This window comes from Canis lupus, chromosome 6, assembly GCF_011100685.1.
Source record: "Canis lupus familiaris isolate Mischka breed German Shepherd chromosome 6, alternate assembly UU_Cfam_GSD_1.0, whole genome shotgun sequence".
NCBI classification, from domain to species: Eukaryota; Metazoa; Chordata; class Mammalia; order Carnivora; family Canidae; genus Canis; species Canis lupus.
In genome coordinates this window covers 68759532-68778865 of record NC_049227.1, presented here as the reverse complement: position 1 = coordinate 68778865, position 19334 = coordinate 68759532, and the positions used below count along the sequence as shown (strand labels likewise).

Genomic DNA, 19334 nt, shown 5'->3' with positions numbered 1-19334 from the left:
GAGTAAGTCTAAATGTTTTTCAGAAATCTTTAAATCATATTTTTGATGACTATTAATCATTTTAAGATTGGAAGCAATTTCTAATTAATGAGCCTCAGAAGAAATGCATTTGAAAAGCCAAAATTAACTTATTCTAATGACCTTTGAAATCAGATTATATTAGAATAACAATTTAGTAAATCACATGCCTCTTAATTGTAAATGAAGATTTGAGATAAAAAAGAATAAAAAATGTTACTGTTGGGGTGCCTTGGTGGTACAGTTAATTAAGCATCTGACTCTTGGTTTGGGCTCAGTTTGTGATTTCAGGGTTGTAAGATGGAGTTCCACACGGGGTGGAGTCTGTTTAAGATTTTCTTTCCCTCTCCCTCCCCTCTTTCTCTCTCTCTCAAATAAATAAATACATCTTAAAAAAAAAAAAGAAAAAAAAACAAGTTGATGTTACAGATAACATCATATTGAGAAAATACTTGGTTTCATATCCTGATCATCCCTAATCTTGGCTTTGGGCCTCAGGCTGTCCTCTCTTAAATCATTTGAAATCAAAGAATCTAAGAAAGAGCCACATTACACATCAGAAACAGTGCTTCCAATTTTATGATTGATTGGATATTCTAAAAACAAACAAAGAAACAAGCACAAAACCCCTTTCTTCTCCAACACAACTAGATCCTGGGTAAATTTTAATATCTATTTATATTTAAATGAGTGACTGAGCTTATAAAGAAGTAGGAAACATTACCACGGGTTCCAAAATAGGACTAGTTTGCTGAAACCAAATCAATGCATTAAGTAAGCAAAATCTAGGAGATGTCCCTTAGGGCAAATGCATGTATTAGTTACTAGACTTTAAATGTAAATGATATAGTATGCAGGAAATTTGACATTCTTATTAGGCCACCAAATTAGAAAGCAATGAATAGCACACTACTACAATAATATGAGGTAATATAAAAAAGCTACACATTAGTGAAAGGGCAGGTTACCAAAAATTTTCAGCAGAAGGAACATACAAAAATATTGCATCTCAAAAAAGTGAAAGTTTTGATATAAAATAATTATAATCATCAAAATGATAGTCTTATTTCATAATTTAGAAACATTGTGCTTCTCTCAGGTGACTCTGGATTTCAAATTTCTACAACCGATGTCAACTGAGAGTGTTAAGGCAAGAAATTAATTTAAATTGGTCTCAAGTAGGCAGTTCTTCTGATGACATATAAATCCTCTCAGGAAGAAAACAGACCCAGGAAAATCTCAGGATTCCAACAGATTAAATTTTATACAACATTAATTCAGATTAAAATTTCTGAGTACACCAGAAAAGGAGCCATTATGTGTGAGATCCAGCAGAAATAACACAATAGATAAAGATATCCAAGGACTTCATATATCGGAATTAACAGATTTAGAATATAAAATAATTATATATTAACTATTTTTAAAAGAACAATGGCATAAAAATAGCAATGTACAAGAAGTTATAAACACCAGAAAGATTTGATTTTAATTAAAGAGAGTTGAAAATTAAGGAAAAGAAATTTAAAGTGAATAGAAAATCGAACAGGTTAAATAAATCTGTAGAGAATCTTAATGAACTAGAAGAGCTATTAAGAAATTATTTAATCTCTAGTAGAGAGGAAAGGAGATGTATAACATGAATGAGAAGTGAAAGATATATAGGATAGATGGATATGCTCCAACATTGATATGATTAGAGTTCCAGAAATAATGAATAAGATAATGAGAAAAAAATTAATGTTAGAAGAGAATGGTTGATAAGTTTTTCAAAATTTACATAATTTTATATGACACAAAAGCCATTATGAATACTAATAGTATAAATGGAAAGAAGTGAAATACTTTGATACTTGATACTTTGTAGTGAAATAGCTATACCATGCCCAAACAAAAACAAACAAAAGCTACACCAAATATATATGCATATATATTTTAAAGATTTTATTTATTTATTCATGAGAGACACAGAGAGGCAGAGACATAGGAAGAAGGAGAAGCAGGCTGCTGGTAGGGAGCCCAATGCGAGACTGGATGCCAGGACTCTGGGATCACGCCCCAAGCCAAAGGCAGACGTTCAACCGCTGAGCCACCCAGGCATCCCTACATCAAATGTTTTTTAAAAGGCATAAATTCTCTTCTTATGACCCATAGTCATATTGACAACTGATGTTTCAAGAGTAATACTGTAATTTAGACAATAATGGAAAATATCTTCAAAGTGGAAAGAGGATTTCTACACCCCACAAAACTGTTTTTTACAAGTGAGGGAAAAGAAAAGAAATTGGCAACTATTTAGTGAAAGGGAATATAAGGGAAGGAAGAAGAAATGTGTGGGAAATATCAGAAAGGAAGATAGAACATAAAGACTCCTAACTCTGGGAAACGAACTAGGGGTGGTGGAAGGGGAGGAGGGCGGGGGGTGGGGGTGAATGAGTGACGGGCACTGAGGGGGGCACTTGACGGGATGAGCACTAGATGTTATTCTGTATGTTGGTAAGTTGAACACCAATAAAAAATAAATTTATTAAAAAAAATAAAAAAAAATAAAGTGAAAAAAAAAGAAATTGGCAACTTAACCGAATGGAGTTTACTATCAATAGATCCTTATCTAAAGAACTTGCAAGTTACATTTGCATGTTAGGAAGAAAGAAAATGACCCTAGAAGAACGTTTGAGATGTAAGAAAAAATGGTGAGAAAATAAACTTGTAAACATGAGTATAAAAACACATGTATGTCAATTGTATAAAATAATATTCATGTATAATTTGGGGGAAGTAAAAAAGACAAAATATCACATACATTGGGGCATATAAAACATTCAAAGTTCTTGGTATTTGAAAGGAGAATTAACATGATGATTATATTGAGAGTTTATATTAGGCACTGATGATACAATTTTAAGTGTAACTCATAAAAGAATAGAAATGATATGATAGCACTCAAATGTGTAGATTTAAGGAATAATATGAAAAATTAACAGGTGCAAATCCTTGGAAAATTCCTCCAAAATAAAAAGCAACAAAGAAAAATAACATATAAGAGAAGAATAATAGAAAGCTTCAAATAAAATGATGTAAGGAAGATTTGATATATCAGTGATCTACTCTATGCAAACTGAATGTTTCCTTCATAAGACAGAAACTGTCAAGTGCAGTTTGCAAGGTCCAGTTGTAGTTATAGGTTCTTTATAAGCAATAAGCCAAAAATATGAGGATGCCAAAATGCTGCATACAAACGGATGGAAGAAGTCATATAAGGTGAATACCAGAGATAGCACATATGCTATTAAGAGAGGAAAAAATAGATTTAAAGACAAAAAAGTTATTTGAGACCAAAGGAATTGCCACATTATGGTAAGAGGCTTAGTTCACCAGGAAGATATACTAATTCGAAGTTGTATGTAGCTAATAGATACAGCAAACTTTGATTTAAAACAAGTAGAATTTGAAAAGTATGCTTAACAAACTTTATTTAATAAGAGATCTTTTCCTGAAGCCAACACTCAAAAAATATAAATCCTTCTCAAATACTCATTAAATATTTATATAATTTGTCTTAATGAATGCTAGCATATTAAAAAATCTCAACAGTTTTTAATAAATTGATATCATGCAGATAGTTTACTGACCACAATTCTATGACCCTAGAAATAAGTGAGAATTAGTTGGATTGTGGTAATTACTTCATATTATATATATATATATATATATCAAACCATCATGTTATATCCTTAAATATATACAATTTTTTATTTGCCAATTATATATCAATAAAGCTGGGGAAAAATGCCCCAAAAATCCAAATATAAGTTAGAAATCAGTCATAAAATGATATTTAATACAATTTATTTCTATATTAGGAAGTTAAAAAAATTAATTATTTACAGGATGAAAATATCAAAATGGACATTACGTAAAAAACATTTCCTGTATGATAGCAAAATATGGCATATCAATACTAGGTAGATGCAACCAAGTTGATTACATCAAAATGTACAGGCTTTACCACTCATATTAGAAATAAAGAAGACTGAAAATAAAAGGGTTCAGCATCCAACTTTAGTTGGAAAAACAACAAAGAGAAAAGACCGAAATACATTAGAAAGACAAATCTCATAAAGACATGAATAGAAATTAATGAGATATAAAGCAAATATGCAAAATAAAAGAACCACTAAGCTAAAACAAGGATTATTAAAGTGATGATAAACCATCATACCTTTTACAGGTTGACAAGGATAGAAAAACAAGAATGAAAATACAAATAACATCAAGAATTAAAATGGCAGCAGAGGGATCCCTGCGTGGCGCAGCGGTTTGGCGCCTGCCTTTGGCCCAGGGCGCGGTCCTGGAGACCCGGGATCGAATCCCACGTCGGGCTCCCGGTGCATGGAGCCTGCTTCTCCCTCTGCCTGTGTCTCTGCCTCTCTCTCTCACTGTGTGCCTATCATAGATAAATAAAAGTTTAAAAAAAAAAGTTTTTTTTTAAATTAAAAAAAAAAATAAATAAAAAAAATAAAATAAAATGGCAGAACTAAGGATATAGCTGAGATTTAAAAGAGAGTAATAGAATATCATAAACAAATCTATGCCAATATATCTGAAACATATGGAGTGGGAAAACTTCCTAGGAAAGTGACTTACCAAACCAATTCAGAAAGAAATAGGAACATGGAATAATCCTACAGGCATTAAATACACTGCATCAATTAACAATCTCCATAAAGATAATACCACTAAATGCTACTCGCAGATGGTTTTACAAGCAAATCTTATCATTTATATGGAAGAAATCTGTTTCAGCTTGAACAAATTATTTACAGAATAAAAATAGAAGGAATTCACCCCAGCTTAATTCATGAAGCAACTGTAATCTTGATTCAAAATTAAGAAGTAAGAAAATCATATTCACAAAACAGGTGAAATCATTAAAAAATAATCAAATAGCAGTATATAAAACATATTACGTCATGACCTGAAAAGTGTGTCTGATTTAATTTTATGCATTCTATGTAATTTTCTCGTTAACAGATTGCAGATAAAAATCCTACAATCTATAGTGTAAAACAAAATTCAGCATCCATTTATGATAAAATAATCCTAACAAAGTAGGGCCAATCGGGTGAACCATCCAGAAGTTGAGGCTCTGTATTTATTGTATTTGGTTGGAGGTATGGGAATTGCATGTCCTCCCTCAGAAAGGGCATTTGGGATACTCCTATTTTCTGGCATATTTTAGCATGTGCAGTGGTAGTCACCAGTATATATATAAGATGACTTTAAAAAAAAAAAACATTTTTTTTTTCTTGAAGCGCAACATGTATTCGGGAAAGTTGAAAATTTTATAGGTAAAATCTTAGGTATAGAAGCTCCTAGGTGACTCAGTCAGTTAAGCGCACAGCTCTTGGTTTGGGCTTAGGTTCTGATCTCGGGGTTGTGAGATCAGTTTTGCATCAGGCTCTGTGCTGAGATCCTCTCTCTCCCTCTGCCCCCACCCCTTCTCCCTATCTGAAAAAAAAAAAGAAAAAAGAAAAAAAAAAAACAGGTATAGAGTTTGATACATTTCTTAAAAGCCATGCAGTGACCACCACCTGAATAAGATAAAGAATATCTGAACACCACTCAATTCAATCCCTTATTTCATTCAATCCCTTATCTCTACTTGGACTCCTATCCATTCCCAGTATAATCACTATCCTGACGTCTGGCTTCTATCATCCTAGATATCAGGGTTTATTAATCTATTTTACTTATGAAAAATAATACTGGATATATTTCCACCATTGTAGTGACTTGCATATCTATATTTTTTTGTTCAACTTTTTTCTTTTCTTTTTGTGTGTGTGTGTGTGGCAAGAGCACTTTGAATACCTTTCTTCTTACCAGTTTTTAGGTGCGCAATACAGTATCGTTAACTCTAGCTAAGCACTACATGGTACACTGCATCTCTAGAACTTAGCCATTTTGCATAACTGAAACCTAACACCTGTTGAACAACTCCCCTTTTCCCCCTTATTGCAGTCCCTGGAAATCACCATGCTACTCAATGCTTCCAAGTTTAACTATTTTAGGGTCCTCATATAAGTGGAATCATGCAGTATTTGTCCTTCCGTGACTGGTTTATTTCACTTAGCATAATGTCCTCCAGGTTCATCCAGGTGGTTGCAGATGATAGTATTTTCTTGTTTCTAAAGATGAGATAATATTCCATTTTATGTATATACCATATTTTCTTTATCAATTTATCCACCAATGGACAATTAGATTATTACCCTACCTCGACTATTCTGGCTAATGCTGCAAGGAATCTTCAAGATCTTATTTCAATTCTTTTGGATATATCCTACTTATAAGTGGGGATTGCTGGATCACGTGGTAATTTTATTTTTAATTTGTTGCGGAACCTTGTGTTTTCAATAGAGGCTGCACCATTTTACATTCCCATCAACAGTGTATAAGGGGTCTAATTTCTCTACACCCTAGGCAACACTTCTCTTCTTCATCTTCATCTTTGTCTTTGTCCCCTCCTTCCTCCTCCTCCTTCTTCCTCTTCTTCCTCTTCTTCCTCTTCTTCTTCTTCTTCTTCTTCTTCTTCTTCTTCTTCTTCTTCTTCTTCTTCTTCTTCTTCTTCTTCTTCTTCTTCTTCTCCTCCTCCTCCTCCTCCTCCTCCTCCTCCTCCTCCTCCTCCTCCTTCTCTTCCTTCTTCCTCTTCCTCTTCTTCATAATAGTTATCCTAGTGTGAGGAGATATTGATTGAGGTTGTGATTTCCAATTTCCTGATGACTGGTAATGACGAACATCATTTCATACACTTGTTGTCGAGCTGGATTTTTTTCTCTGCATTTCACAAATTCTGATAGTTGTATTTTCATTTAGTTCAAAACACCTTTATTTTAATTCATATTTCTTTCTTAGCCCATGTGTTATTCAGAGGAGCGTTGTTTAATCTTCATATATGTTAGGATTTTCCAGCTATTTTCTGTTATTGATTTCTAGTTCAATCCCATTGTGGTCTGAGAGCAGATATTGTATGATTTACATTCTTTTAAATTTATCAAGGTATGTTTTATGTCCCAGGTTGTGTTTTACCTTGGTGAATGTTCCACATGAGCTTGAGAAGAATGTGTATTCTGCTGTTATTGGATGATGTAATGTATAGATGTCCATTTTATCCAATTGATTAACGGTGTTGTTAAATTCAGCTATGTCTTTACAATGATTTTCTGCCCACCGGATTTGTCTATTTTGGAAAGGGATGTTGAAGTCTCCAACTATAACAGTGGATTAATCTATTTCTCCTTGCACATGTATCATTTTTTTTTTTTGCCGCACCTATTTTGATGCTCTGTTGTTAGGTATATACACAGTAAGGTTTGTTTCATCTTCGTGGAGAATTGACTCCTCTATCATCATGTAATGTCCCTCTTTATCCTTGGTAGCTTTCTTCATTCTGAGGTCTACTTTGCCTGAAAGTAATATAGCCAATCCTACTTTTTTTGTTGTTTTTTAGGTGTCAGCATGCTATCTTTCCTCACCCAGTTACTTTTAATCTATCTGTGCCTTTATATAAAGTGGGTTTCTCACAGGCAACATATGGTTAGATAGTGGTTTTTTTTTTATCCACTCTGAGAATTTAAGTTTTTTAATTGGTGCATGTAGACCATTATTGATACAGTTGGATTACTGTCTACCATATTAGTTCCAGTTTTCTACTTGTCCTTGTTTCTTGTTTCTATTTTTGTTGTTCACCTTTTTCTGCTTTTTGCAATTTTATAGGATTTCATTTTCTCTACTTTCTTAGCATGTAAGTTATACTTCTTTTTATATATGCATTTAGTGGTTGTCCTAGAATTTGCAATGTATATTTACAACTGACCCACATCTACTTTCAAATGACACTCTACTGCTTCACAGGTAGTGTGAGTACTTTATAATAAAACTAATCCTAATTATTCACTTCTGTCCTTTTGCTGTCATTCACTTTGCTTATTTATAAGCATGCATAAGCATACACATACACACACACACAAACGTAATCAGATACACCGTTGCTACCACTATTTTGAATAAATCTATCTGTTAGATCAATTAAGAGTAAGAAAAATACAAGTTTTTATTTTATCTTCATCTGTTCCTTCTTATCTTTAGGCAGATCTGAGTTTTTTAACTATATAATTTTCCTTTTCTCTAAAGAACTTTTAACATTCTTTACGAGAACTAATAACAATAAATTCCCTATTTTTTTATTTGAGAACACCATTATTTCTCTTTCATTTTCTTTTCTTCTTTTTTCTTTTTAAGATTTTATTTGTTTATTTGGGAGAGGAGGGGGTGAGATCATGAGCATTGGGGAAGAGCAGAGAGAGAAGTAGGCTCCGTACTCAGCAGGGACTGATGCGGGACTCCATCACAGGATCCTGGATCATAACCTGAGCCAAAGGCAGATGCTTAATCAACTGAGCCACCAAGGCACCCTTCATTTTTGAAAGCTAACTTCACAACATATAGAATTCTAGGTTAGTGTTTTTTTTTTTTCTTATAACACCTCAAGTATTTCCACTGTCTTCTTGCTTGCATGGTTTCTGAGAAGATATAATTTTTATCTTTGCTTTGCTATAGTCAAGGTTTAATCCTCTGACATTTAAAAACATTTTTCTTTATCGTTGGCCTTCTGTTGTTTGAAAATGACACGTCTTGGCTTAGTGTTTCTGGGATTCATGCTGTTTGATGTTCTCTGAGTTTCCTGGATCTGTGGTTTCATGTTTGATGCTAACTTGGAGAAGTTCTCAGTCTTTTTTTTTTTTTAGATTTTATTTATTTATTCATGAGAGACACACAGAGAGAGGCAGAGACACAGGCAGAGAGAAAAGCAGGCTCCATGCAGGGAGCCCAATACGGGACTTGATCCCAGGACCCCAGGAGCATGCCCTGGGCTGAAGCAGAAGCTCAACTGCTGAGCCACCGGGGTGTCCCTCAGTCATTGTTTTAAATATTTCTTCTGTTTCTGTTGGGAAAGGCAGTTCTGTGCACCATCTTTCAAATTCCAGTTAGCTGCATAAGACAGTGTCTTGTTCCTGGAATACTTTGCAATAGTTAAAGAGCCCACACAGCCTGTGCTGGACTTATTATCTTCTGTGGTAATATATTTTCCTGTTTCATGTTCAGTGTATGCCCTTTTGTCCTGTTTAAGTGTGTAAGTCATATGGATCTTGGACAACTCCATTGCTATATCTGTCCCTTGTGGAGAGTGGATGAGGTCCTTCTACCAAGACACAAGATGGGTGTTTATCAGCAAATGGCCCTACAGCAGCTGACAGGAGAGGCCGGCTGGCAGTGGAAAGCGGGCATCCACTATTGAGCCTGGTTGTTCTCTGGCTTGTTTCTATGTAAGCCAAGCATTGTTCCATCCAGTGCTAAGTCAAGTGTGTTTTTCTTGGTGACTCTGATATGAAGATGCAGTGGGCAGAAGTGCTTTAACTTCTACTGCTGGTGGTTGGCATAGGGATGATCTTTGCTATCCCTCACATAGTTGGAGTCCTCCCTGGGACTAGTAACTGGTGCACAGCATTCTGTTCAACAGTGCTTTTCTGTCTTCTTCTGGTATTATTCCCATTATGCATATGTTACACCTTTGGTAGTTGTGCCAGTTATTAGAAATTCTGTTCCACTTGTTTATTTTTTCACTCTTCTTTCTCTTTACTTTTCAGTTTTGGTGGTTTCTCTTGAGATAGCCTCAAGATTCTGTCTCCAGCTGTATCCAATCTACTAATAAGACCATCAAAAGCATTCTTCATTTCTGTTAGGTTTTTTTTTGGAGGGGGGGCTCTCTAGCATTTCTTTTTAATTCTTAGGATATCTGTTTTTGCATGCTGTTTATTCATTAGAGCCCTTAGAATATTAATCCAGATGTTTTAAATTCCTAGTCTGATAATTCCAAAATCCATGTCACTTCTGGGTCTGTTTTTCATGCTTTCTCTGTCTCTACAAACTATGTTTTTGCCTTTTAATATGTCTTGTAAGTTTTTCTTGATAGCTGAATATGGTGCACTGGGTAAAAGGAACAGCCATGAATAGGCCTTTAGTAATGTGGTGGTGAGGTGGGGGAGGAGATGAAGCATTCTGTAGTGCCCTGATTAGGTCTCAGTCTTTAAGTGATTGTGTATCTCTGGACCATGAACATCACACAAGCTTCTCATTCCTCCTCACTCCCTTATGTGGGACAGAATGGACAGAGGTACTGGATTTGGATGTTTCCTTTTATCCATGTGGAAGAGTAGATCTAGCTGGAGTTGAGTATTTCTCTTCTCCCAAGTCAGTTAGGCTCTGATAAAATCCAGCTGATTACAATTTGGTTAAATAGTTTCTGCTATGGGCAGACCTTGTTAAGGAAAGAGTGCTCTTGGGTGTTTCAAAATGGTCCCCGGCCCCCCCCCCCGCCCCCCGCACTTGTTTTCATGGAGGTTTCAGTTTATGGATTTCTGCCGAGGTAAGTTGTGATTTTCAGTATATGTCTATTGATGTCTCCAACTTTATGGATAGCAAATTGCCCTGTGTTCTCAGTTCTCTTACACATCTGAGAAGCACTGTTGATTTTATAGCCCGTCCGCTTTTTCATGTTATTAGGATGGAGTGGTAACTTTCAAGCCTCTTATGTGCTTCACTGGAAACCCAAAGACTTGGCTTGGTTGTCTTTAATCTGGGTTTAACTAGTGGGACTTGATCCTCATGGAAAGCATGTGACCCTTCTCATAGAATTACTTTTGTTCCTTAACATACACGAGGCCATTTTGCTTAGCAGTTGTGGATATGGGAGGCCTCCAAAAACTCATAGTCTCTTCTCCAGCATATTTCTGTTTGTGGTTAGCAGTTTAAGTAGAACTTTCACATGCACATTTGATCCTTGGCATCAGTGAGATTGGTTAGGATTTGCATTTTCTTCATTTTACAAAAGAAGGCATTGAAAGATTGATTTGGGCAGGTCATACAACCTTATTTATTCAACCTGAATGTCAGCAATTTCTAAGCACAAGTATATTTTGTTTATCTTGATCACCTCAGTGCCTCGCAAGCTCCTGGCATATAGTTGGTGTAGTTAATGATTGATGAATACGTAAATAAATAAATATGAAATTAGAAACTAGACTTCTAGTCTTTTACTCATTCCATTTTACTAAGGGGATTTTAAATTTAAAAATATTTTGAAGCTTTATGTCCCTGTCATTAGTATTTACTATCATATTCCCAAAAGATACTCCTGGGGGATATACAGTGCAGAAGCACAATGGCATCAAGTTTTAAATTACTTTGTAGCTGACTACTGTGCACAGAGCTCATGCCTAATTTTGTCGTTTTGTAAAAAAACTTGTATTTCTTCAATAAATGTTTCTATCTCCCTTGCTTAAATTAGATCCAATTTTAACTTCAGCACTTTCTCTCACTGAGTATTCACTTGCTAATTCATTTAAACTTATGTGTAGACATTACACGGATGCTACATTCATATCTTGCCCTGACTAAATGGACAAAAAAGGCATATTTATTAGTTGGTAAATATGATTACTCTTCATTTTAAATTTCCACAAAGGCATATAAAGCAGTAAGGAAATGTGCTGCATGTGCTATGTAAATTTCTTTATTTTTTTATTTTTTTATTTTTTTATGGATATACAGTAAACGGAGTTCTGAAAATCTGAAATCTATTGTATTTTCGGTGGTTTATTTTGGGTGATTTATAACCTTAACACTGCTTCTAGCGGCAATCAAAATGACAACTGCATATTCATTCATGAACTTGATCTGTGGAGAAGAGAAATCCCTACATATGATTTAAGCAAAAGGAGAGTAGAGAAAATGAAATTTGTAGAAACTAGGTGTTACTGTCCATTATAGTTGCTAAAATTACCTCCAGGTTCTCAGAGAAGGGGCAGAAAGAGTGCCCAAGTGTTGGCTAATAATTCAGAAGGATGTAAAATGAGATTAGAAAAGGAAAGTTTAAGGTCCATATAACAAATATGTGTGAGCTGGAGTGGTACATTTTCTCATCCAGAAACAAACAAACAAAAAAACACCTGAAGAGAAACTTTAATGGGAAATCTTAAACTTTGGGAAAATTAGTCTGTCTGTCAAACTTCATAATATGAATTAGGTAAGAGTTTTCCTCGCCTCAGGGAGTGAGAGGGCTATTGGTTTTAACTAATGAGATTTCATGGAAATAGATGAATTCAAGAAAAGAATAATTGCTCTAATATTTTTACCCTTCTTAATGGTTAGGATCAAGAAAATTACCTATCCATATATACATGTTTCTCAGTGTAGTCCTTTTAAAAAATTTAGACCTCCAGTAAAAGACTGTACACTCAAGGAAATGTGTATATTTTCTTAAGTACATTGTTGGAACCCAAGGGGGAGGAAGTAAATACATGGTGTACTGAGGCAGCAAGAAAAACAAAAAGATGAAGGGGTATGAAGATAACAAAAAAAAAATGGAAAGAGAAAGAAAAACGGGAGACATCATTATAGTAGTTCTGAAGTTGCTAGTTAATATATTACTGGTTTTTAGGTTTAAAGTTTATTAGTACTTAAGACTTCCAAAAAGATGTAAGAAATATTGTATCAAGTACCTACATACTTGCCAACTGGCTCAAGAAAATAGCTTGATTCAGCTAAATCTTCACAAATCTTTCCTTGGCACAGCCAATGTCTCCTCTAGAAGTAGCCCGACATTCTTATTTAGCACTGTCATGAATTTCTTTATAGTTTTCTATATATGCAAAAATTCCTAAGTAATACATAATTTTGTCTTGAATATTTAAATCTTTATATAATTGGTTTCAATGTGTAACTTCAATTTTTTTCATCCAACATGGTGTTTGTGAGATGTATTTATATTCATTCTTTTTGCCTATGGTATGAATATACCAGCATTTATTTATTCATTCTCCTGCTATAAACATTTAAATGTTTTTTCTTTCTTTCTCCATTTTTTTATGATGTTATTTTTATACATTCTCCCAAGTGATTGTACCAATGCCCAGTCCCACCAGCTATGTATAAATATTCCTGATGTTTCTCTGCTTTGCCAACATTTGATATCAAGCAACTCTTAAAATGTTTGCCAACTCGATTATTATGAAATGGGATTTCATTGTGACCTTAATATATTTTTTCTTAATTACTAATAAAATAGAGCATCATCATTTCATATGTTTATTTGCCTCTTTTTTGAATTGCCTATGCATCTTGCTTTTTACGTGTTTAGCAGTTAAAAACATATTATAGCTATCTGTATAGTATACTATACATAAATATACACAAATATAAAAATTAAATATTTTTTAGGCTCTCTTTCCACTTTTGTAGTGTATCTTAATGAAAATAATTTTATATTTTAATTCAGTCAACATACAAATAAACTCATCACCTAGATTCTTATCCCTATTAGATTCTGTATGACCCACTGAGACCTACAGACTTCAATCTATAACCTCTTTCTCTCCTCTTTTTACCTTGCCTATAACCTTCATTGTCTTGCTTTTTTTGTAAAAGTCTGAAAAATCTGTACCCTAAATGAATCCAACTCTTTGTACTCATCATTTACACTGGTACTCTTGCCTGCATTGGATAAGGAAAGCTCACAACCATGATGGCTGGCCCACTAGAACTCAGAATCCCCCCACTCTACTGCTCTCATAGGTAACTATTTCCTGCTTTCTTCTTACATTTAAAACTCTCTTATCCATCTTTACTCTCAGCTTATGACCTTGCTTATTTCACTAAAGACAGAGAAACAATAGGAATAAAATGCCACATACTTTCTCCATCACAACACCCAGGAAACTTCCAACTGTGTGTACAGTCCCTACATCACTCCTACACCCATGTCATGCTCTTAGCTAAAGTGAAACCTTTGTTGGATAACCCCTCCATTTTATTTGCTCAATTATCTTTTGAGCATGTCTTCCCTTTCTCTTTTATGCATCATCAATTTTACCTCTTTATTACTATCATTGTACAAATAAATAATGCTTTTTCATACACTTGAAAACAGGTCTCTCTGGATCCTACTTCCTCTCCAACTAGCATCCCTCAGCCTCATTTCTCATCTCCCTTTTATAACTAAGCTACCAAGAAAAGTTACGTGTAATTGCTTCTCCAGTTTTCTGCTTTGACTCTCCCGTTTTAAAGTTTTTGTTTAGAAAAATTCAAACATACACAAAATTAGATAATGGATAATGAAATCTTATATTCCTGTCACCCAGATTTGATAATTATTTGCCCTACTATCTACATATCCACCCCTTTTCTCTCTCTCTCTTTTAGCTTAAATATATAAAAGCATGTTTAACTTCTCTACTCACTTCACCATAATGACTTTTGTCAAGGTCAACTATGACCTCTACTTTGCTAAGTCCAGTGGTCAGTTCTCAGTTCTCCTCATACTTGGCTTATCACCATTTTATAACGCTGATCACTTGTCTTGTTGGAACCATTTCCTTCACATGCCTTCCAGTGTATTCTGTTTCTCTGGCTTTCCTCCTGTTACACTGGACACTCCTCTGCAGTTTCACTTTCTGGCCTCTCTCTAAATGAAGGCCTTGAAATTTAGTTTCTGGACCTCTTTTGTTCTTTGCCTTGATTTCTTCCTGAGTAATCTAGTCCAGTCTGAATTTAAGTGCTGCTTAAATATCTAATGATTTTCCTGTTATATCTCCAGACTGGTTCTGTTCTAAATCTGACTCATATGTTCAACTATTTTTCTTGTCAGTATCCCTAAGATGTCTAATAGTCATCCCAACTTTGTCCCAAATTATATTTACAATCTTTTCACCTCTTGTCAGCAATATCATCCTTTAATACTTCCTAATCTTTGAAAATAGCATCTTCACTTGCATAGTTTCTCAGGCCATCAAAATTATTGTTTTTCTTCCATATCCAACATCCAATCTGTCACCTAATGCTTTTGGTTCTACTTTTGAGTTAGATCTCAAATCCGAACAATACTCAGCTACATTGTTACCACATTATCATTTCTAATGGCATTATTATAATAGCCATTTACCTGGTCTGGTCTCCATATTTGGCTTATCATGTTCCTCTATAGAGATAAAGTAATCCTAGAATATAGAAGAATATGTATGTCCTATGTATATATAGTCTATAAGCCACATCATGTCATTTTTTTAGCTCTAAATGATTTTTATTTTCATCAGAGTATAGGCATAACTTATTTTACTGTACTTTGCTTTATTTTGCTTCATAGATAGTGCTTGTTTTGTTGTTTTTGTTTTTCGTTTTCCAAATTGAAGGTTTATGGCAGCCCTGTGTTAAGCAAGTGTATAGGCAGATTTTTCAAACACCAGTTGCTCACATTGTGGCTTTGGGTCACATTTGGTAATAGTGGAAATATTTCAAACTTTTAAATGTTATTATAGTTGTTATAATGATTCGTGATCAGCAATCTTTGATGCTACTATTGTGATTGTTTTGGGAAGCCACAAAAGAGGCCTATGTATGATGGTAAACTCACACGTTGTATGTTTGCTGACTGCTCCACTGACCAGCCATTCCCTCATTTCACTCTCTCTCCTCAGGCTTCTTTATTCACTGAAACACAATCTTATCGAATGCAGTTAGGTCAGTTGATACCTCTACAAGGGCCTCTAGGTATTCAAGTGAAAGAAAGAATTGCATGTTTCTCTTTTTAAATCAAAAGCTAGAAATGATTAAGCCTAATAAGAAACCATGTCAAAAGTTGTGACAAGTTGAAAACTGGTCCTCTTGCACCAAATAGTTAAGTTAGTTGTAAATGCAAAGGAAAAGTTCTTAAAGGAAATTATAAGTGCTACTTTAGTGAACACACTAGTGACAAGAAAGTGAAACAGTTTTATTGCTGATATGGAGAAAGCTTTAACGATCCAGATAGAAGATCAAACCAGCCACAACATTCCCTTAAGCCAAAGTTTAATTCAGAAAAAGGCTTTAACTCTCTTAAGTTTCATGAAGGCTGAAGGAGGTGAGGAAGCTGCAGAAGAAAAGTTTGAAGATATCAGAGGTGGGTTCATGGATTTTAAGGAAAGAAGCTATTTCCATAACACAGAATTGCAAGATGAAGCAGCAAGTGCTAATAGAGAAGCCACAGAAAGTTATCCAGAAGATCCAGCTAATATAATTAATAGAGATGGCTACACTCTATTAATTCTTCTTATTAGAAGAAGATTGCCATCCAGGGCTTACATAGCTAGAGAGGAGAAGTCAATGCCTGGCTTCAAAACTTCATAGGACTCCTGACTCTCTCTTGTTAGGGGTTACTACAGCTGATGACTTGAGGTCAAAGCCAATGCTCATTACCATTATAAAAAAATCCTAGGGCCCTTAAGAAATAGGCTGAATTTACTGTGCTTGTGCTCTACAAATTTACCAATAAAGCCTGGATGACAGCACATCTGTTTGTAATATGGTTTACTGAATTATTTAAGCCTGCTTTTGAGACCTATTGGTCAAGGGAAAAGTTTCTTTTTAAAATGTTACTGCATGTATGGAGCTCTGATGGAGATATACAACAAGATTAACATTGTTTTCATGCCTACTAACACATCTATTCTGTAGCCTCTGGATCAAGGAGTAATTTTGACTTTTGAGTCTTCTTATTTAAGAAATAGGTTTCAGAAAGCTCTTGCCTCCATACATAGTGATTGCTCTGATGGATCTAGGCAAAGCAAGTCAAAAACCTTCTGGAAAGGAGTTACCATTCTAGATGCCATTAAGAACATGATTCATGAGAAGAGGACAAAATACGAACATTAACAGGAGTTTGGAAGAAGTTGATTCTAACCCTCAGAGATGACTTTCAGGGGTGCAAGACTTTGTGTAGGAACTAATTGAAGATGTGGTAAAAATATCAAGACTACTAGAATTAGAAGTAAAGCCTGAAGATGTGACTGAACTGCTGCAATCTCATTTTAGGCTTAAGTGGACGAGAAGTTGCTTCTTATGGATGAGCAAAGAAAGTGATTTCCTGAGATGGAAACTACTCCGGGTACAGATCCTGTGAAGATTGTTGAAATGACAGCAGAGGATTTAGAATATTACATAAACTTAGTTGATAAAGCAGCGGTAGGGTTTCAGAGGATTAACTCCAATTCTGAAAGAAGTTCTACTGCGGGTAAAGTGCTATCAAATAACAGTGCATGCTACAGAGAAATCACTTGTGAAAGGAAAAGCCAATCTATGTGGCAAACTTCATTGTTGTCTTATTTTAAGAAATTGCTGCAGTCACCCCAACTTGCAGTAGCCACTACCCTGATCAGTCAGCAGCTGTCAACATCTAGGCAAGACTCCACCAGATTATTGACTTGCTGAGAGCTCAGATGATGGTTAGCAATTTTTAGCAATAAAGCTTTTTCTAATTAGGAGATGTACACTGTTGTTTTAGACGTAATGCTATTGCACATTTAATGGGCTATAGTATACTGGAAACATAGTTTTTCTATGTACTTGGAAACCAAAAAAATTAATTTGATTCACTTTATTGAGATGTTCTGGAAAGAAACCTGCAATACCAAGGTATGCCTATAAAAGCCAAAGTCTTTCAAGCTTATAAGGTGAGCATACATTTATCCTCTAAGCCAGAACACTTTGAAGAGTGGAAGACAATAAAAATGATTTAGAGCATAGGATTTTGAAATCCACCCTTATGAATGGGCAAATTGGATTAACTATATTTGTAGATGTCAAAGAATTATATTAAAGAAATATTTTCACAACTAAAATTTTCTCCCCAATCAGTGGTTGTTAAAGCAACATTTAAAAACAAAATATCTTATTAAAAATTATCATAGCCCATAATTATTCTTATACACTTTCACATATTTTATCATGGCTTAGCTGTAACTATGTCTAATACTAGGTCACTGGTATTTTTAAGTACAAAAATTTACCATGGCTTAATTAATTTTATTTTTTAAATATTTTTTCAAATATTCCTTGAAGATGCATTGTATGATTAATTTGAAAGTGATGATACTTTCAATGTGTTCTTGTTTGCAAACTGTCAATAATTTTGAGCTGCCAAAATTTTTAGACCTAAAATTTTGGAAGGCGCTCCATTTGTTGAATTCTTTAAATATTTTTAATTTCTTATTTTGAAAAGAAAATATCAACATCTAGAGGATTTTTTTAAATGTTCAATATCATTGTAGGACCTTTAGCTTTATTGACAAAGCAGTTGTTCAAAGAGTCAAACATTTCCAAAATATTATTGATATGGGCAGCAAAAGAAGAAGTTACATGCTCTCATGTAGAAATATCTATCTATATCTCTTTGTATATGAAGTATTTAACATTAACTTAATCAGGAAAGTTGTGTGGGAAATTAACATATGCATATATGTATGTGTTTATAAATTTGATAATTAGAGCTCTTATTTTTATTTTCAGAACACTGCTGTTTGCGAATGAAAATTATGTGTGCACTGTACTTAAGAATATCTTTTTATATTTTCAACTTAGTAAGAACATTAGTATAATAATGCTGTCCCTCAACATTTGTATTTGTTTCATCACTGCAATGCCAGACTTTCTAACTGAATTAACAAAATATTTCTGCAGGAATGCTAGTTATTTGACATTTGAAAGAATTGACTTTGAAGAAGTTTATTTTTACCCATAAATTATATGAAAAGTTCAAATCATTATTAGAGCTAAACTTTTCTGAAGCCTCAGACAGCACAGATATGAAAATAGAATCTTTTACCTGTTGGTAAAATTCTTTTGCAGCCATCATTCTGCTCTTCATACATACACAAGAGAAGTAAATAATTTACAAGGAACTTGTGATTTAAAAGAAAAGCCACACTTAACAGAGTGACATGTAAATGAGCATTTTGTGATTACCAGCACTAAATCATTATCTTGTATGTAGTCTTCTTAAGAAAAGAAAAACACTAATGTGTAAAGTAGACAGTAGCTTTTTAGAGAAATCTCCAGCAGATTTTTCTTCCTGGTTCCATGTGGTCAGTGATATCTTTATAAGCCCCCTGGAAGATGGCCAATGTTGATATACAGCAATAAAAGCAGCGTCACTGTACAGATGTTACAAATATTTGCCAATGTGAGAGTTTGGGATATAGGACAAGTCTATGAATAACGCCAAAGAAACTTAATTCTAAGGATCTGAAAGTATGACTATCATTGAATATCATATTCTCCTATAATGCCATAATTATGAAAAGGACTATTTTCTTCCGCAGAACTGATAGTGAAAAATAAAAGTCAGATCATGATTTATGAACATCCTGATAACTATAATTATAGCT

The 19334-nt window shown here is 34.3% G+C and overlaps 1 pseudogene; it reads left to right on the top strand.

Moving 5' to 3' along the window:
* Positions 1-9298: 9298 nt before the first annotated feature.
* On the top strand, positions 9299-17379 carry LOC106558914 (annotated as a pseudogene).
* Positions 17380-19334: the final 1955 nt, after the last annotated feature.